The sequence below is a fragment of the Bos grunniens genome, chromosome 16 (assembly GCF_055505025.1).
Source record: "Bos grunniens cultivar Pamir isolate PY7600 chromosome 16, Bosgru_T2T1.0, whole genome shotgun sequence".
NCBI lineage: Eukaryota > Metazoa > Chordata > Mammalia > Artiodactyla > Bovidae > Bos > Bos grunniens.
Window position 1 is genome coordinate 76,908,302 of NC_141180.1, and position 22,040 is coordinate 76,930,341.

General features: G+C 38.4%; 2 pseudogenes across 1 annotated transcript in view; one reads left to right on the forward strand and one right to left on the reverse strand.

Moving 5' to 3' along the window:
- LOC147357046 (complement factor H-like) overlaps nt 1-22,040 on the forward strand; it is a 251,450-nt pseudogene that overhangs the window by 224,700 nt on the left and 4,710 nt on the right. Inside the window, exons 12-16 of the transcript XR_015142900.1 lie at nt 4,343-4,548; nt 6,133-6,136; nt 8,319-8,488; nt 10,316-10,492; nt 12,859-13,031. The product of XR_015142900.1 is annotated as a complement factor H-like (transcript). The remainder of the gene's footprint in view (nt 1-4,342; nt 4,549-6,132; nt 6,137-8,318; nt 8,489-10,315; nt 10,493-12,858; nt 13,032-22,040) is intronic.
- Nucleotides 11,791-12,587, reverse strand: LOC147357048 (replication protein A 32 kDa subunit pseudogene; annotated as a pseudogene).

Genomic DNA, 22,040 nt, shown 5'->3' on the forward strand with positions numbered 1-22,040 from the left:
CTAGAAAATCCCACAGATGGAGAAGCCTGGTAGGCTACAGTCCATGGGGTTGCAAAGAATCGGACACGACTGAACAACTTCACTTTCACTTTTCTTTTCAACACCTACCTACTCAAACCCTTCCAGAAAGTATCAGAGGAAGGTAAAGTCCCAAACTCATTCTATGAGGCCAACATCACCCTAATTCCAAAACCAGACAAAGATGCCACAGAAAAAGAACACTAAAGGCCAATATCACTGATGAACATAGATGCAAAAATCCTTAACAAAATTCTAACAAGCAGAATCCAACAACATAATAAAAAGATCATACATCATGACCAAGTGGGCTTTATCTCAAGGATGCAAGGATTCCTCAATATTTACAAATCAATCAATGTCATACACTACATTAACAAATTGAAGGGAAAAAACCCATATATTTATCTCAAAAGATGCAGAGAAAGCCTTTAACAAAACTCAACATCCATTTATAATAATTAAAAAAAACCCTACAGAAGGAAGGCATAGAAGGAACATACCTCAACATAATAAAAGCCATATATGATAAACCCACAGCAAACATTATCCTCAGTGGCAAAAAATTGACATCATTTCCCCTAAAGTGAGGAACAGGACAAGGGTGCTCATGCTCATCACTACTATTCAACATAGTTTTGGAAGTTTTATCCACAACACTCAGAGAAGAAAAGGAAATAAAGGAATCCAGATTGGAAAAGAAGAAGTAAAACTCTTATGGTTTGCAGATGACATGATCCTCTACATAGAAAACCCTAAAGACACCATGAGAAAATTACTAGAGCTAATCAATGAATATAGTAAGTTTTCAGGATATAAAATTAATACACAGAAATCCCTTGTATTCCTATTCACTAACAATGAGAAAACAGAAAGAGAATTTATGGAAAGAATCACATTCATCACTGTGATGAAATGAATAAAATACTTAGGAATAAATCTACCTAAAGAAACAAAAGACCTATACATGGAAAGCTATAAAACACTGATGAAGGAAATCAAAGATGACACAAATAGATGGAGAAACATACCGTGTTGATGGATAAGAAGAATCAATATACTGAAAATGAATATACTACTCAAAGCAATCTATAGATTCAGTGCAATGACATTTTTTCACAGAACTAGAACAAATAATTTCACAATTTTATGTAAATACAAAAAACCTCGAATAGCCAAAGCAATCTTGAGAAATAAGAATGGCACTGGAGGAATCAATCTGCCTGACTTCAGACTATGCTACAAAGCTACAGTCATCAAGATAGTATTGTACTGGTACAAAGCCAGAAATATAGATCAATGGAACAAAATAGAAATCCCAGAGATAAACCCATAAACCTGTGGACACCTTATCTTTTGACAAAGGAGGCAAAAATATACAATGGAGTAAACACAATCTCTTTAACAAATGGTGCTGGGAAAAGTAGTCAACCATCTGTAAAATAAGGAAACTAGAACACCTTCCAACACCATACATAAAAGTAAACTCAAAATGGATTTAAATCTAAACGTAAGATCAGAAACTATAAAACTCCTCGAGGAAAACATAGGCAAAACACTCTTGACATAAACCACAGCAAGATCCTCTATGACTCACCTCACAGAGTAATGGATATAAAAGCAAAAATAAACAAATGAGACCTAATTAAACGTAACAGCTTTTGCACAATGAAGAAAACTCTAAGCAAGGTGAAAAGACTGCCTTCAGAGTGGGAGAAAATAATAGCAAACAAAGCGACTGACAAAGAACTAATCTCAAAATCATATAAACAACTCATGCAGCTCAATACCAGAAAAACAAACGACCCAATCCAAAAATGGGACAAAGGACTAAGCAGACATTTCTCCAAAGAAGACATACAGATGGCTAACAAACACATCGAAAAATGCTCAGCATCACTCATTGTCAGAGAAATGCAAATCAAAACCACAGTGAGGTACCATCTCCTGCCAGTCAGAATGGCTGCTATCTAAAAGTCTAATGCAGGAGAAGGTGTGGAGAAAAGGGAACCCTCTTACACTGTTGGTGGGAATGCAAACTACTACAACCACTATGGGTAACAGTGTGGAGATTCCTTAAAAAAAAACTGAAAACAGATCTACCATATGACCCAGCAGTCCCACTGCTGGGCATACCCGTTGAAGAAAACAGAATTAAAAGAGAAACATGTACCCCAGTGTTCATCGTAGCACTGTTTACAATAGCTAAGACATGGAACCAACCTAGATGTCCATCAGCAGACGAATGGATAAGAAAGTTCTGGTACATATGCACAACAGGAATATTACTCAGCTATTAAAAAGATTGCATTGGAATCAGTTCTAATGAGGTGTATGAAACTGGAGCCCATTATACAGAGTGATATAAGTCAGAAAGAAAAACACCAATACAGTATATTAATGCATATATATGGAATTTAGAAAGATGGTCATGACGACCCTATACGCAAGACAGCAAAAGAGACAGAGATGTAAAGAATAGAATTTTAGACTCTGTGGGAGAAGGCAAGGGGGGATGATTTGAGAGAATAGCATTGAAACATGTATATTACCATTTGTGAAATAGATCACCAGTCCAAGTTCGATGCATGAAACAGGGTACTCAAAGCTGGTGCACTGGGACAACCCAGAGGGGTGGAATAGGGAGGGAGGTGGGAGGGGGGTTCGGGATGGGGGTATACCTGTGGTTGATTCATGTCAATGTATGGCAAAAGCCACCACAATATTGTAAAGTAATTAGCCCTCAATTAAAATAAAAAATTAAGTAAAAGAAAATCGTTGTTCAGTTGCCAAGTTGTGTCCAACTCTTTGCAACCCCATGGACTGCAACATGCCAGGCTTTCCTGTCTCTCACCATCTCCTTGAGTTTGCCCAAGTTCATGTCCATTGAAATGGTGATGTCACCCAACCATATCATCCTCTGTTACCCTCTTCTCCTTCAAGAGAAAAGGCAGTAGTTACCTACAAGGAGACCCTAACAAGTATCAACAGCTTCTGAAGAATATTTTTTAGGTCACAATGGATTGGCACAACATATACAATGTAATGAAAGGGAAGAACTTGCAGCCAAGACTACTGTATTCAGGAAAATCATATTGCAACCATAGTGTGATGTCCCTTCACACCTGTCATAATGGCTACCATGAAAAGGACAATATCAAGTGTTGTCAAAGATGTGGAGGAAAGGGAATCTTTGTGCACTGTTGGTGGGATTGTAAACTGGCAGAGTTGCTATGGAAAAGAATGTGTGATTTCCTTTAAAAATTAAAAATAAGACTCTCATATGATCCAGCTAATCCACTACTGGATATTTATTCATAGGAACCAAAAACACTAATCTAAAAAGATTATGCACTCCAATGTTCACTGCAGCATTACACACAATAACCAAGACTTGGAAGCCACCTAAAGAATCAACTGATATATAAGTAGATAAAGAAGGTGTTTTATACATACACACGATATGAACTATGACCGAGCCATGAAGTATGAAACGTTTCCATTTGCAACAACATGGGTATGTCTAGGATGTATTTATTCTAAGAGATATAGGTCAGATAGAAAAAGACAAATGCCACGTGATTTCACTTATTTGTGGAATCTAAAAACAAAACAAAAGGAAAACAGGCTCATACAGATACAGAAAATTAGTGGTTCTTGCAAGAAAGGAGGAGGGGGTTGGCAAAGTAGATACCGGGGATTTTGATGTACAAACTCCAATTATGTAATAAGGAGGCCAGGGGGATATAACATACAGCATACAGAATATGGTCAATAACATTGTAATAAATTTGTTAGGAACTATTGTTACTAGACATACTGCTAGTCATTTTATAATGTATGTAAAAGTAAAATCATTTTGTAGCCCATATGGAGCTAACATACTGTTATACATCCAACATTTCAATAAAAAATTCATTTAAAAAAGGATGAAGGGGCATATTGAACAAGTAGTAGTAGCATAGTGTTTATGGAGACAAATAGCTTGCAAGTTTCAAATATCTGTCAGTTTTAAAATTCTGTAAATTGTTCTGAGTATTCTTTTCTTTCTTTTTTTTTCTTATTTTAAAATCCAAAGTAATATTTGATTATATTTAAAAGATTTAAAAAAAAATTTTTTTTAATTTAAAGATTATATTTTGGGGAGGGAGGTGGGAGGGGGGTTCAGGATTGGGAACACGTGTACACTCGTGGCAGATTCATGCTGATGTATGGCAAAACCAATACAATATTGTAAAGTAATTAGCCTCTAATTAAAATAAATAAATTTAAATAATAAAGATTATATTTGTACTTTACTCTTTGATCTCTGTACTTCATATAGAAAAAATTGGATGTTCTCAACCACCTCAAATAGACCATGGAACCATTAACTCATCTAGCTCTGCAAAAGAAAGGAGAGAAATACACAAACAAAGGCTGTATGCACATGGGACGAAGTTAAGTTATATATATGAAGAAGGCTTCGAGATATCTGAAAATAATGTGATAATATGCCAAATGGGAAAGTGGAGCTCTCCACCTCAGTGTGTAGGGGAGGACACTAGGCAAACCAAAATCTATTTTCAGTATCATTCATTAAAACTAATCAATTGTCATCAAAGTCATGAGACTTGATCCTTTAGATTTCTAAATACATCAAGTAACTTATCTATTTATACATCATTTATGTATTAAAATAAAATGTATATCAGATCAGATCAGATCAGTCGCTCAGTCATGTCCAACTCTTGCAACCCCATGAATTGCAGATCGCCAGGCCTCCCTGTCCATCACCAACCCCCAGCGTTCACTCAGACTCATGTCCATCGAGTCAGTGATGCCATCCAGCCATCTCATCCTCTGTCGTCCCTTCCTCCTCCTGCTCCCAATCCCTCCCAGAATCAGAGTCTTTTCCAATGAGTCAACTCTTCGCATGAGGTGGCCAAAGTACTGGAGTTTCAGCTTTAGCATCATTCCTTCCAAAGAAATCCCAGGGCTGATCTCCTTTAGAATGGACTGGTTGGAATTCCTTGCAGTCCAAGGGACTCTCAAGAGTCTTGGCTAACAAACACATGAAAAGATGCTCAACATCACTCATTATCAGAGAAATGCAAATCAAAACCACTATGAGGTACCATTTCACACCAGTCAGAATGGCTGCCATCCAAAAGTCTACAAATAATAAATGCTGGAGAGGGTGTGGAGAAAAGGGAACCCTCTTACACTGTTGGTGGGAATGCAAACTAGTACAGCCACTATGGAGAACAGTGTGGAGATTCCTTAAAAAACTGGAAATAGAACTGCCTTATGATCCAGCAATCCCACTACTAGGCATACACACTGAGGAAACCAGAAGGGAAAGAGACACGTGTACCCCAATGTTCATCACAGCACTGTTTATAATAGCCAGGACATGGAAGCAACCTAGATGCCCATCAGCAGATGAATGGATAAGAAAGCTATGGTACATATACACAATGGAGTATTACTCAGCCATTAAAAAGAATACATTTGAATCAGTTCTAATGAGGTGGATGAAACTGGAGCCTATTATACAGAGTGAAGTAAGCCAGAAGGAAAAACACCAATACAGTATACTAACGCATATATATGGAATTTAGAAAGATGGTAACAATAACCCTGTGAACGAGAGCAAAAGAGACAGTGATGTATAGAACAGTCTTATGGACTCTGTGGGAGAGGGAGAAGGTGGGAAGATTTGAGAGAATGGCATTGAAACATGTAAAATACCATGTATGAAACGAAATGCCAGTCCAGGTTCGATGCACGATACTGGACGCTTGGGGCTAGTGCACTGGGACGACCCAGAGGGATGGTATGGGGAGGGAGGAGGGAGGAGGGTTCAGGATGGGGAACACATGCATACCTGTGGTGGATTCATTCTGATATTTGGCAAAACTAATACAATTATGTAAAGTTTAAAAATTAAAAAAAATTAAAAAAAAAGAGTCTTCTCCAACACAACAGTTCAAAAGCATCAATTTTTTGGTGCTCAGCCTTATTCACAGTCCAACTCTCACATCCATACATAACCACTGGAAAAACCATAGCCTTGACTAGACGAACCTGTGTTGGCAAAGTAATGTCTCTGCTTTTGAATATGCTACCTAGGTTGGTCATAACTTTCCTTCCAAGGAGTAAGCGTCTTTTAATTTCATGGCTGCAGTCACCATCTGCAGTAATTTTGGAGCCCCAAAAAATAAAGTCTGACACTGTTTCCACTGTTTCCCCATCTATTTCCCATGAAGTGATGGGACCGGATGCCATGATCTTCGTTTTCTGAATGTTGAGCTTTAAGCCAACTTTTTCACTCTGCACTTTCACTTTCATCAAGAGGCTTTTGAGTTCCTCTTCACTTTCTGCCATGAGGGTGGTGTCATCTGCATATCTGAGGTTATTGATATTTCTCCTGGCAATCTTGATTCCAGCTTGTGTTTCTTCCAGTTCAGCATTTCTCATGATGTACTCTGCATAGAAGTTAAATAAGCAGGGTGACAATATACAGCTTGATGTACTCCTTATCCTATTTGGAACCAGTATGTTGTTCCACATCCAGTTCTAACTGTTGCTTCCTGACCTGCATACACATTTCTCAGGAGGCAGATCAGGTGGTCTGGTATTCCCATCTCTTTCAGAGTTTTCCACAGTTTATTGTGATCCACATGGTCAAAGGTTTTGGCATAGTCAATAAAGCAGAAATAGATGTTTTTCTGGAACTCTCTTGCTTTTTCCATGATCCAGCAGATGTTGGCAATTTGATCTCTGTTTCCTCTGCCTTTTCTAAAACCAGCTTGAACATCAGGAAGTTGATGGTTCACATATTGCTGAAGCCTGGCTTGGAGAATTTTGAGCATTACTTTACTAGCATGTGAGATGAGTGCAATTGTGCGGTAGTCTGAGCATTCTTTGGCATTGCCTTTCTTTGGGATTGGAATGAAAACTGACCTTTTCCAGTCCTGTGGCCACTGCTGAGTTTTCCAAATTCGCTGACATATTGAGTGCAGCACTTTCACAGCATCATATTTCAGGATTTGGAATAGCTCAACTGGAATTCTATCACCTCCACTAGCTTTGTTCATAGTGATGCTTTCTAAGGCCCACTTGACTTCACATTCCAGGATGTCTGGCTCTAGGTCAATGATCACACCATCGTGATTATTTGGGTCATGAAGATCTTTTTTGTACAGTTCTTCTGTGTATTCTTGCCATCTCTTCTTAATATCTTCTGCTTCTGTTAGGTCCATACCATTTCTGTCCTTTATCGAGCCCATCTTTGCATGAAATTTTCTTGAAGCGATCTCTAGCCTTTCCCCTTCTGTTGTTTTCCTTTGCATTGATCGCTGAAGGCTTTCTTATCTCTTCTTGCTATTCTTTGAAACTCTGCATTCAGATGTTTATATCTTTCCTTTGATTTTCACTTCTCTTCTTTTCACAGCTATTTATAAGGCCTCCCCAGACAGCCATTTTGCTTTTTTGTATTTCTTTTCCATGGGGATGTTCTTGATCCCTGTCTCCTGTACAGTGTCACGAAACTCATTCCATAGCTCATCAGGCACTCTATCTATCAGATCTAGGCCCTTAAATCTATTTCTCACTTCCACTATATAATCATAAGGGATTTGATTTAGGTCATACCTGAATGGTCTAGTGGTTTTCCCTACTTTCTTCAATTTAAGTCTGAATTTGGCAATAAGGAGTTCATGGTCTGAGCCACAGTCAGCTCCTGGTCCTGTTTTTGCTGACTGTATAGAGCTATATACATATACATTAAATCAAATTTGACATATAAAATTAATCATTTTTGCTATTAATAATTTCATTAGTTCTATAGAGAATCACTTTTCAACCTGGCAATTATTTTGTATTAACACTGGATGTGCAATAAAATTAAACAACTATTTATATTGGTAAACCTTTTTGTATTTCTATTTAAGTTTCAAAAAAATTTCATATATCTTCCTTAAAATGTCTCTTTTAATTTCTTGCAATATATAGTACTTTTCCTAAGATTATGTGTGGAGTCTCAATGTGTTTTTCTTTTATTACTCATGATTGGTTAGAGAAGCACTGATGGTTTCTTTCATATATTGGTAATTTTAGTTTCAAGTTCTTGCTCAAGTGGACACACACCAGAATGGTAATTTTAAGAAAAATTTGTGCACTTTCCTCCCATGTCATAGAAGTTCCTGTATAATGATTTATTATTTTCAAGTAAAACTACCAAGTATGTTGACCAGTACATCAAATTAAATTTCAAAGTTAGCAAAACATGAAATCATTCTTTCATTTCTTCCCAGGACTTCCTTGTGGACTTCCACCTTATATTCAGAATGGTGTTGTATCTCACAAGAAAGTTACCAGTATGGAGAAGAAGTTACTTACGACTGTGATGAAGGGTTTGGAACTGATGGACCTGCATCTGTAAGATATTTAGGAGGGGAATGGTCTCGTCCACAAGATTGCATAAGTATAGTGTTTTTCCTTTTATTCTAAAGCTGACACATATCTTTTAATTCAAAGCATAAATGGCCCAAATATGAAATTAAGCAGTAATTCTAGAATATAACAAGGTATCTATGAAAAGTTCTGAATTCTGGTAGAGAATTAATAACCCTAGAAATAATAAAAGTTTGATTTGCTGTTGTAGTTCCATCATTCACTCATTTATGACTCTTTGCGACCCTATGGACTGTAGCAAGCCAGGCATCCCTGTCCTTCACTGTCTCCTGGTGTTTGCTTAAACTAATGTCCATTGAATTGGTGATGATGTTCAACCATCTCATTGTTTGCTGTCCCCTTCTCCTCCTGCCCTCAATCTTTCCCAGCATCAGGGTCTTTTCCAATAAGCCAGCTCTTCGTATCAGGTAAACAAAGTATTGGAGCTTCAGCTTCAGTATCAGTCCTTCGAATGAATATTCAGGGTCAATTTTTTTTAGGATTGACTGCTTTGATCTTGCAGTCCAAGGTACTCTCAAGAGTCTTCTCCAGTACCATAGTTCAAAAGTATCAATTATTTGGCACTCAGCCTGACTCTTCTTTATTGTCCAACTTTCAAATCATACATGACTACTGGAAGTCATAGCTTTGGCTAGGTGGACCTTTGTAGGTAAAGTGATGTCTCTGCTTTTTAATATGCTGTCGAGGTTTGTCATAGCTTCTCTTCCAAGGAGCAAGTGTCTTTTAGTTTCATGGCTGCAGTGACCATTCACAGTGATTTTAGAGCCCAAGAAAACAAATTCTGTCACTGTTTCCATTTTTTCTGCATTATTTTCCATAAAGTGTTGGGACTAGATGACATGATCTCCATTTTTTGAATGTTGAGTTTTAAGCCAGCTTTTTCAGTCTCTTCTTCCACCTTCACCAAGAGGCCCTTTAGTTCTTCTTTACTTTCTGCCATTAAGGTGGTGTCATCTGAGGCATAGCTGAGGTTATTGGTATTTCTCCTGGCAATCTTGATGCTTCATTCCACCAGGCATTTTGCATGATGTACTCTGCATATAAGTTAAATAGGCAGGATGACAATATACACCCTTGAAATACTCTTTTCCCAATATTCAGCCAGTCAATTGTCCATGTACAGATCTAACTGTTACTTCTTCACCTGCATAGTTTTCTCAGGAGGAAGGCAAGGTGGTCTGGTATTCCCATCTCTTCAAGAATTTTCCACAGTTTGTTGTGATCCACACAATCAAGGGCTTTAGCATAGTCAATGAAGAAGAAGTAGATGTTTTTCTGGAATTTCCTTGCTTTTTCTGTGATCCAATGGAGGTTGGTGATTTGATAACACTAAACTATCTGTTTCACATCATCTTGGGTGCAGTTTGAGTTTGAACATCCTCTGATATACATCTCAGATTTCTGGTCTCTGTTCCTGTACCATGGTTGAACTCTGCTCTTAACACTACTTAATTTGCTGTTAATTTGTCAATCATTTCTTTGTAATATGCAATTTTCTAAGGCACTTAACATAATGCAAGGTAACATATTTTGATAAAAGCAAAAATAGAAACATTCATAATTTAGGTGGGCTGTCATGGGAGAAGATAACTTAAATTTGAGAAGTATGCAGCTCTACCTCTTAGAATGTCACCATTCCCATGTTGTATTTTTGATAATATAGAGACAGTCAATGTGACTAAATCAAGATTTCTGACATTTGTCTCAAGGTATAAGAGAAATGCTGTAGAATATTCATTCATTTGATATGTAGCTATTTATTTTCTGGAATATAATCAGTGGTCGTTATGCATCTTTAAAGATGTACTGAACAAATGCATAATCTTTTCTCTTTCAGGCACAAATTGTGTTAACTTTCCCATCTTTGAGGATGCTGTACTCATAGATCAGGAGAAGGATTTCTATGGGTCAGGAGAACAAGTGGCTTTTAAGTGTCTATCATATTATCAGTTGGATGGATCTAATACTATACAGTGTATTAAGAGCAAATGGATAGGAAGGCCAGCATGCAGAGGTACTTTGGTAAATTTTTAAATTTATATAAGTATCTGAAATAATATAATGTAGAAAATTGCCTCCACTATCATTAAATGGACATAGATTACTGTTAGGCCAGGTCAAAAGCAGTTTGTGCCTGAACATAAAAAGGGATGGGCTTGTGTTCCCAGTGTTTGGTTTTGCAGCCCAATAGTTCTCAAAGCACAGTCCTGGCAGAGCATTCTCAGCACATTCTGTAAACTGTTAGATATGGAAGCAGATTCACAGGCTTACTCACACTTGTTGAATCAAAACCTCTGGGGCTGCAACTCTGACAATGTCTTGATGGTTCCCAAGGAATTCTGTGTATATTTCAATTTAGGACCCATGGCTACAGCCTCTTGTAGTTACAGTCTCTGCATCCCTTGAATCACACTGAGGAATGCACATCATTGATGGTGATGTCCTTAGCATTTGCCCCAAAATATCATTAAAGTATAGTTTTGTAAATTTACACTTTATTTTTCTATTATTTTTCCAGATCTTCTGTTCAAATCTTTAATCATCTTTTCCTTGCAACTATAGTATTCTTCAAAGTGTGTTAATTATTGATTAAGTCTCTGAAGAAGAACCTACTGTGTTTATTTTCTGAAAGGCCCTAAAGTTATATCTCATAAACAGGATATATATAAACCAAATCTTGATGTCAAATGATATTTTTATTATGTTTTGCTTATGGTTTAAAATTCATTTTGAATTTATATACTTTATAATTTTTATTATACTAACCTCAAAAAGAGATTTCCAGGAAAATTCTTTTTCTTCAGTGACCTAAAAATTGAGTATCACTTTTCTAGTGAAGTATAGGGGAGATATTTAAGATACAGAAGTTTAATTCATGCTGAAAAATATTGCTTTATTTCCTTTCCCTTACATACACACACACACAAACACACACACAGAAGTCTCTCAGTCGTGTCCAACTCTTTGCAACCCCATGGATTATAGCACACCAGGCTCCTCGGTCCACGGGGTTTTCCAGGCATGAATACTGGAGTGGGTTGCCGTTTCCTCCTCCAGGGGATCTTCCTGACCCAGGGATCCAGCCCGGGTCCTCCTCATTGTAGGCAGACGCTTCACTGTCTGAGCTACCAGGGAAGTCCATCAAAAACACAGAAGAGTAGTAGTAAGTTTCAAAAGGATGTCAGTTGAGATCTTTTATAGACTAAATCTACTTCCTAAAAGTCAACTCACCAATTATATGCACAGCTGGAGACAAGAGGCTGAAAAAAAAGGTCCAACTGAAAAATATCTTGGGGACCCAATTAGATCCATTTATTCTACGTCTGTGGATTTAAAATGATCATCATCCACGGTGGAATAGATGTGTTCCTCATTCCTTAGAAAATCCACAGCTAGCTTGATTGAGGCTACGGACATGTGTTGGAGTCAGTTCTTGAGATCCTGAAAGTTCAATCCTTCAGTTCTTGGGCAAGCCTTGATCAAATTCAGCACCTGGTACATGAGGCCATTTGCTGGTATGAAGTTAATCCCACTGAAGTTCCCAGCTTCACCCATTCCTGGACTGATGATAGGTGCTCTCCCTGCTGAAGGCTGACTGTTCGACTTGCTCAGCATCGTGTGTGCATTGACTACTTCCAGAATATGTGTGGTGAACTCATTCATATCCTCCAGGGGCATGATCTTAAAGGCTGCCAGGCTTTTCTTGTTCTGGAAAGATCTCAGATGACTTTAACATATGTTTCTGGAGGGACCACAGTTTTTTCACCGCTGGCATCATCTGTGTCAACCCACTGGTGAATATCAGTGGGTGCAGCTGTCATGTCATCTATCTTGTAAACAATGTTGGTTGCACTCTTCTCTGCATTTCTGATAATCCCCACAATACTGACCTGTGAAATCTCAACATTTCCAATTCTGAATACTTCATCAACCAGAACAGCAGAAAGCAGCTGAGATATGGTACAGGGTACAATGTGCTGAGCTCGAGGTCTGGATTTCTTTTTGGCCTGGGAAGCTGTTGGAGATCCAAAGCTCCCAGGGGACTGTGTGTAGCCACCGGCTCCCCCAAAAGAGCAGGTGCTATAGCTTTCAAACCCACTATTCCACATGTTCGAGATGATTGCCTCAAGAGAGAGTTCCAGAAGGTTCCAGCCCAGGTCCTCCTCATTGAGGAGGGTTTGCCAAACCCCCTCAAGACCCCTGGCACTCCAGCTGCAGTTTATATATTTATACATATATAAACTGATGACAGATTATGTCTTTCATGACAGATTAACTGTTGAATTGAAAGGACCATGGAATATATTTGACATTCTATTTCCTCCTTGCTGTTCATGATAATCATTATACTAGAGATACTTTTTTTACCTTTCTATTCAGATATTTCCTGTGTGAATCCACCTCAAGTGGAAAATGCTATTATACAAAATCAGAAGTCTATATATCAAAGTGGTGAGAGAGCACGTTAGGAATGCACTGGGAATTATGACTTTTGGGGGAAATAGATGTCATATGTTTAAATGGAACTTGGACAAAACCATCTCAGTGCAAAGGTAGAGTATCTTACTCACCCTGTCCACACAGTTTAGATAACATATATAATAAGAACAAAATATATTGAATCAAAATTAGGATGAAGTAGCCTTTCTGGAATAATTTTTAGTTGCAAAAAAATGGTGCTGAAAATCCAGTTCTTTTGTGGTCTGAATATGTGATCTAACATGTTTATTGTATGACAGTGTTGACCAGATTTGAGCAGTTGGAATAATGGGACATTTCCTGTATTAAAACATTGAGATAGTCAATTGTTTTCTGAAGATAAGTGTGTAAAAGATACCATAGTTACATGTAACAGCCCAATAAATTCCGCTTTGAGACATGGAATAAGCAGCTGGGTCCTGATCACAAAATCTGACATAGATGTGGGCAGCTGTACCTATGGATGATATTTAAAGGTAGGTTGCTAACTGAGTTCCAGCAGAGCTATTTAAAATCCTACAGGATGATGCTACAAAAGTGCTACACTCATTACATCAGCAAATTTGGAAACCCAGCAGTAGTCACAGGAGTGGAAAAGGTCAAACCTCACCAATTCCCAAGAAGTGCAGTACTAAAAAATGTGCAAATCACCAGACAATTGCAGTCATCTCCCATGCTAGTAAGGTTATGTTCAAGATCCTCAAGCTAAGCTTGATGTGAATAGCTGATTCATCTGAAGGTTGAAGGCAGACAGAGAAGAGGGTGACAGAAGATGAGATGTTTGGGTGACATCACCGATTCAATGGACATGAACTTAGGCAACTCTGGGAGATGTCAGGGACCTGGAAACCTGGCATGAGCAGTCTGTGTGGTCACAAAGTGTTAGACACGACTTGATGACTGAAGAATAACTAGCTGAACTGATTCAGAAAATGAGTGTACACATAAAAATAAAGAGTCTGAACTTGGTACTGGGACACTTCAGTGTTTAGAGATCATATAGGAGGGGAATCCAAACCAAGAAGTACATTCAGTTCAGTCACTCAGTCGTGTCCAACTCTGTGATCCCATGAATCACAGCACGCCAGGCCTCCCTGTCCATCACCAACTCCCAGAGTTCACTCAAACTCATGTCCATCGAGTCAGTGATGCCATCCAGCCATCTCATCCTCTGTCATTCCCTTCTCCTGCCCCAAACCCCTCCCAGCATCAGGGCCTTTTCCAATGAGTCAACCCTTCACATGAGGTGGCCAAAATATTGGAATTTCAGCTTCAGCATCAGTCCTTCCAATGAACACCCAGGACTGATCTCCTTTAGGATGGACTAGTTGGAATTCGTTGCAGTCCAAGGGACTCTCAGGAGTCTTCTCCAACAATGCAGTTCCAAAGCATCAATTCTTCAGCACTCAGCCTTCTTCACAGTCCCGCTGTCACATCCATACATGACCACTGGAAAAACCATAGCCTTGACTAGACGGACCTTTGTTGGCAAAGTGATATCTCTGCTTTTCAATATACTATCTAGATTGGTCACAACTTTCCTTCCAAGGAGCAAGCGTCTTTTAATTTCATGGCTGCAGTCGCCATCTGCAGTTATTTTGGAGCCCAAAAAAATAAAGTCTGACACTGTTTCCACTGTTTCCCCATCTATTGGCCATGAAGTGATGCGACCAGATGCCATGATCTTAGTTTTCTGAATGTTGAGCTGTAAGCCAACTTTTTCACTCTCCTCTTTCACTTTCATCTAGGGGCTTTTTAGTTCCTCTTCACTTTCTGCCACAAGGGAGGTTGACACCTCCCTTGCAGATGACTCTGCATATCTGAGGTGATTGATATTTCTCCAGGCAATCTTGATTCCAGCTTATGCTTCTTCCAGCCCAGCATTTCTCATGACGTGCTCTGCATATAAGTTAAATAAGCAGGGTGACAATATCCAACCTTGATGTACTCCTTTTCCTATTTGGAACCAATCTGTTGTTCCATGTACATTGGCCACTTCTAATTTTTCTAGTTAACTTTTGCCTGGTGTGTAATTTTTGCAATCTCCACTTGAACATGTTTTCATGTTTGAAGCGACTTTTTTTTTTTATATACAACATACAGTTGAGTCTTGTTTAGGTGTCTACCCTGGCATTTTCAGGTTTTTAATTGATGTGTTTAAGACCATTTATATTTAAAGTGACTTATTAACTATTAAGGACAGTCTGCCATTTTCTTATTTGTTCTGTGTTTGTTTCCTTCATTTCTCAACGTTTTTCTTTTCTTGACTTCCTTGTGGATTTTTGAACATTATAAAATAATTTGACTTGGATCTACATTGTTTTTGAGTATACATCTTTGCACGGTTTTCTTTGTCTCTCTAGGTATTAAGATACACTTAGGTAGTTTATACAGAGAAGGCAATGGCACCCCACTCCAGTACTCTTGGTCTGGAAAATCCCAGGGACAGGGGAGCCTTGTGGGCTGCCATCTATGGGGTCACACAGAGTTGGATACGACTGAAGTGACTTAGCAGCAGCAGCAGGTAGTTATTCACTCCCTACTGTTGCTGACATTTTACCACCTCAGATGAAATGTGGAATGCTTACTTCCATTTAGATTTATTGGTTCTCTCCACATTTTTAATATAAATGTCTGTAGTATCCTCTCTATATACATTGAGCACCATATCAGACGACAATTTTGCACAACTGTAATTAAATCAACAGGGAAATCACACTCTTATTATATTTACCCTTTCTTAAAAAAAAAACTCCATTCTAAAATCTCAATTCTTTTTCTATTTTGCTTTTGAAAAGTTCTTAAGCATAGTTCTGTTGGAGACAAATTCTCTCAGTTTTGCTTTGTTCGGGAAATCCTTTCTTTCTCCCTTTAATTCAAAAGGATAGTTTACAAGAATTTGGAGTTGACAGTTTTTTTCATCCAGCTTTGGAAAAATGTTCTCACTTCTTTCTGGCTCTATGCTCATCGATGAGATTTCCACCGAAGCTTGAATCCTTTTTTCCAAATATGTATCACATAATATTTATCCCTAATAAGTATTGCATATCTATCTAGCTGTTTATGAGATTTTTTTTTTCTCTAAGTTTCAGGAACTTGAACATGATGTATCTTGTTTAACTTTTGATTTAGTATTGGCATATAGCCGATTAACACTGTTGTGCTAACTTCAGGTAAATAGCGAAGGGAGTCAGCCACACATATGCATGTGACCATTCTCACCCAAACTCCCTTCCTATCAAATTTGCCACATTACACTCCACAGAGTTCCCTGTGCTATACAGTAGGTCCTTATTTGTCATCCACTTAAAAAATAGCAGTATGTTCATGTCCACCCAAATTCCCTGTCTCTTCTCCCATCATTCCCCCTGGCAACCATAAATTCCTTCTCTAAGTCTGTGAGTCTGTTTCTGTTCCACAAATAAGTCTGTTTGCAAAATTTAAGATTCCATATATAGGGGACGTCTTAGAATTTTTCTCCTTCTCTGTCTAACTTCACTCAGTATAACACTCTCTAGGTCCATCCATATTTTTGCAAATTACATTATTTCATTCTTTTAGTGGATGAGTAATATTCCATTGTACATATGTACCACATCTTCTTTACCCATTTCTCTGTTGATGGACATTTAGGTTGATTCCATATCATGACTATTGTAAACAGGGCTGCAATGAACATTAGGGTGTGTGTTTCCTCTTAGACCAAGTTTTTCACCAGATCCATGCCTGGGACAAGATTGCAGGGTTATATGGTAGCTCTGTTTTTAGTTTCAAAGGAGTGTAAATACTTGTCTCCATAGTGGTTGTATCAACTAACAGTGTAGGAGGGTTACCTTCTCTCCACATACTCGCCAGCATAGCTCTTTTGACTCATGTTAAGGAATATCATGCTGTAGTTTTGATTTGAATCTCTCTAATAATTAGTGATATGAGCATCTTTTCATGGGTGTCTTGCCCATCTGCATGTCTTCTTTGGAGAATAAACCTAAGGAGACAGAAGATGTGTAATCTGAAAACTGTAGTACACTAATGAAAGAAATTGAAGACAAAAACAGATGGAAGGATATACCATTATCTTTGATTAGAAAATCAATATTGTCAAAATGACTGTAATATCAAAAACAATCTACAGATTCAATGCAATCTGTACGTAATTATCAATGGCAATTTGTCACAGAACTAGGAAAAAAAAAAAAAAAAAGAAACTTACAATTTGAATGGAGACACAAAAGGCCAAAAATAGACAAAGCAATCTTGAGAAAGAAAAATGGAGCTGGAGGAATGACACTCCCTGACTTCAGACTATACTACAAAGCTCTAGACATAAAAAAAAAAAAAAAAAATAGGGTACTCATTATGACATCAGGACTTATGAATCAGTTAATTGAAATGGACAGGAATGGGCAAATTTAATTCAAATTCAAATATAATTCCAGTCTGGAATTTTGTATGATGTTAAATTAGTAGGGTGACAATATACAGCCTTAACATATTCCTTTCCCAATTTTGAACCAGTTGTTGTTCCATTCTGGTTCTAACTGTTAGAACTATGGGCAAGAATTCCTTAGGAGAAATGGAGTAGCCCACACAGCCAACAGAGGAGTCTGAAATGGAGTACTTGGGTTCATTTTCAACAATGACAAACTTATCTCCATTCATTTCCAAGGCAAGTCACTTAAAATCACAATAATCCAAGTCTATGCCCATCCACTAATGTCAAAGTATATGAAGTTGACTGGTTCTACGAAGACTTATATTACATTCTAGATCAAAACATCAAAACAAAAAAATCTGCTTTTCATACAGGGAACTGGAATGCAAAGGTAGGAATAAATGGATACCTGGAGTAACAGGCAAGTTTGGCCTTGGAGTACGACATGAAGCAGGGGAAAGGCTAAAAGAGTCTTGACAAGAGAAGATATGGGTCATAGGAAATACCCTCTTCAAAAACACAAGAGACATTTCTACACATGGACATCATGAGATGGTCAGCACCAAAATCAGAATGATTATATTATTTGCAGTCAAAGATAGAGAAGCTCTATACAGTTGGCAAAACCAAGACTGGAAGCTGAGTGTGGCTCAGATCATGAGGTCCTTTTTGTGAAATTCAGACTTGAAGAAAGCAGGGAAAATCACTAGGCCATTGAGGTCATTTATGATTATATAGCAGAAGACATAAAAAGATTCAAGGGATTAGATCTGAGAGAGTGCCTGAAGAACTGTGGATGGAAGTTTGTAACTTTGTACAGGATGCAGTGAGCAAAACCATCTCCAAGAAGCAGAAATGCAACAATGCAAAATGGCTTTCTGAGAAGGCCTGACAGAGGTGAAAAAAGAAGAGATGCAAAGTGCAAAGGACAAAAGGGAAAATATACCCATCTGAATGCAGAATCCAAAAAATAGCAAGGAGGGATAAGAAAGCCTTGTTAGGTGACCAATGCAAAATAATAGAGGAAAGCAATACAATGGGGAAGACAAGAGATGACTTCAAGAAAATTAGAGGGAGCAAGGGAACATTTCATGTAGTGATGGGCACAGTAAAGGGCAGAAACAGTATGCCCCTAAGAGAAGCAGAAGGTATTAAGAAGAGGTGGCAAGAATATACAGAAGAACTGTACAGAAAAGGACTTAATGACCCAGATAACCATGATGGTGTTGTCACTCACCTGGAGCCAGAAATCCTGGAGTGTGAAGTCAAGTGGACATCACTACAAACAAAGTTGTGGAGGTGATGGGATTCCAGCTGAGCTAGTTCAAATGCTAAAGATGATTCTGTGGAAGTACTGCACTTAATATGGAAATTTTATTTGGAAGTAAAATTTGGAAATTTGGAAAACTCAGCAGTGGCCATAGAACTGGAAAAGGTGAGTTTTTATCCCAGTATCTAGAAGGGAAATGCCAAAAAATAGTCATACTAGCACAACACAACTGGATTCATTAAACATGCTAGCAAGGTAATACTCAAAATCCTTCCAGCTGAATTTCCAAAACATGTGAACTGAGAACTTCAAGATGTACAAGCTATATTTCAAAAGACGGCAGAACTAGATATTAAACTGACAACATCCGTTGGATCATAGAAAAAGCAAAGGAATTGAAGAAACACTCTGCTTCATTGACTACATTAAACTCTTTGATTGTGTGGATCACAGAAAACTGTGGAAAATTCTTACAGAGATGGGAATACTTGACCACCTTACCTGCCTCCTGAGAAACCTGTATGCAGGTCAAGAAGCAACAATAAAAACTGGAATGGAACAACAAACTGGTTCAAAATTGGGAAAGGAGTATGTCAAGGCTATATATTGTCACCCTGCTAATTTAACATCATTCAAAATACCAGGCTGGAAGAAGCACAAGCTGGAATCAAGATTGCCAGGAAAAATACCGATAACCTCAGATACACAGATGACATCACACTAATGGCAGAAAGCAAAGAGGAACTAAAGAGCCTCTTGATAATGGTGAATGAGGAGATTGAAAAAGCAGCTTAAAACCACATTCAAAGAACAAAGATCATAGTATCAGGTTCCATCACTGTATGTCAAAAATGGGGGAAAATGGAAACAGTGACAGACTTCATTCTTTTCAGCTTCACAGTCACTGTGGATGCTGACTGCAGCCATGAAATTAAAAGACTGCTTGGAAGAAAAGCTATGAAAACCTTGACAGCATGGTAAGAAGCAGAGACATCACTTTACCAACAAACGTTCGTATTGTCAAAGTTATGGTTTTTCAAGCAGTAATGTATGGATGTGAATGTTTGACCACAATGAAGGCTGAGTACCAAGGAACTGATTTTTTGATCTGTGGTGCTGGAGAAGACTCTTGTGAGTCCCTTATCCTGCAAGGAGATCAAGCCAGTCAATCCTAAAAGAAATCAGTCCTGAATATTCATTGGAAGGACTGATGCTGAAGCTGAAGTTCCAGTATTTTGGCCACCTGATGAGAAGAGCTGACTCATTGGAAAAAGAACCTGATATTGGAAAAGATTAAGCACAGGAAGAGAAGGGACATCAGCAATGAGATGGTTGGATGGCATGATCAACAGAATGGACACGACTTGGAGCAAACTCCGGGAGTTAATGAAGGACAGGGAAGCTGGGATTTCTACAATCCATGGGGTTGCAAAGAGTCAAAAACAATTGAGCGACTGAACAACACAACAGGAACTGATTATGATGTATCTTGACATTAAGTTATTTGGCTCTATCTCATTTGGATTTCACTGAGCAGTTTTAGTATGTAGTTGTTATTTTTGGTTAGTCACTAAGTCATATGCCCTATTTGAGAAATTATCAGCCATTATTTTTAAAAAAAATTTTGGAGTGTATTTCCTATATAATATAGTGTTAGTTTCACTGTACATCAAAGTGAATCAGCTAAACATATACATATATCCCCATTCTTTTGGATTTCCTTTACATTTAAGCCATCAGAAAATGATGGCATAGGGAAATCAGCCATTATTATTATTATTATTATTTTTTATCTCTTATTCTTTATTTTCAACTTCATGTTCAACCTTCTTTGCTATCTTCCCACAGGTCCTTGAAACTGTGTCCATTTTCTTTCAGTCTATTTTCCAAGTTAGTTAATATTCAAGCATATTGATCCTTCTGCCATCTGCAATATATTGTCCCACCATGTGGTTTTCTAATAATCTATTTTTAGTTCTACCAATTGGACTAGATTTTTAAAAACCATCATCAAATGATTTCAATATCTGTGTCATCTCAGTGTTGTCTTCTCTTGATTGCTTTTTCTCTTTTGAGGTTTACCTGGTCTTTGGTCTGATAAATGATTTTCAACTGTATTCAGACACTTGGGCTTTTATATCTTGAGACTAAGGATGTTATTGGACTTCTTCATTAATCAGGCCTCCATTACTGCCATGTAGGGTGCAAGCCCAAGGTTCCCACCTGGCCTCCTCTGACACCAGGAGAAAGGGTAGAAGTTTCTTGTTCATTCCTTCAGTTCAGTTCAGTTCAGTCACTCAGTCATGTCCAACTCTTTGCGACCCCATGAATTGCAGCACACCAGGCCTCCCTGTCCTTCACCAACTTCTGGAGTTCACTCAAACTCATGTCCATTGACTCAGTGATGCCATTCAGCCATCTCATTCTCTGTTGTCCACTTCTACTCCTGCTCCTATTCCCTCCCAGCTCAGGGTCTTTCCCAATGAGTCAGCTCTTCGCATGAGGTGGCCAAAGTATTGGAGTTTCAGCTTCAACGTCAGTCCTTCCAATGAACACCCAGAACTGATCTCCTTTAGGATGGACTGGTTGGACCTCCTTGCAGTCCAAGGGAGTCTCAAGAGTTCACTCATTATGTGAGTGGAAATGTGGGCTGCTTACTTGGACCCTGTAGATCAAGGCATGGAAAGGACTGGTCTGAGGTTTCTGCCATTGTGTGTTTCTAGACTAAATCAGTCCAGTTCAGTTGCTTAGTCATGTCTGACTCTTTGAAACTCCATGGACTGCAGCACACCAGGCTTTCCCATCCATCACCAACTCCCAGAGCATAACTAACCTCATGTCCATCAAGTCAGTGATGCCATCCTACCATCTCATCCTCTGTTATCCCCTTATCTTTCCACCTTCAATTTTCCCAGCATCAGGGTTTTCTCCAAAGAGTCAGTTCTTTTCATCTGCCGGCCAAAGTATTGGAGCTTCAGCTTCATCATCAGTCCTTCCAATGAATATTCGGGACTTATTTCCTTTAGGATTGACTGGTTTGATCTCCTTGCATTCCAAGGGACTCTCAAGTTTCTTCTCCAACACCACAGTTCAAAAGCATCAATTTTTCGGTGCTCAGCTTTCTTGAAAATCCAACTCTCATATGCATACATGATGACTGAAAAAATCTTAGCTTTCACTAGGTGGAATTTGTTGGCAAAGTAATTTCTCTGCTTTTTGATATGCTGTCTAGGTAGGTCATACCTTTTTTCTAAGGAGCAAGTGTCTACCATCTGCAGTGATTTTGGAGCCCCAAAATAAAGTCTGTCACTGTTTCCATTGTTTCACCACCTGTTTGCTCTGAAGTGATGGGACCGGATGCCATGTCCTTAGTTCTATGAA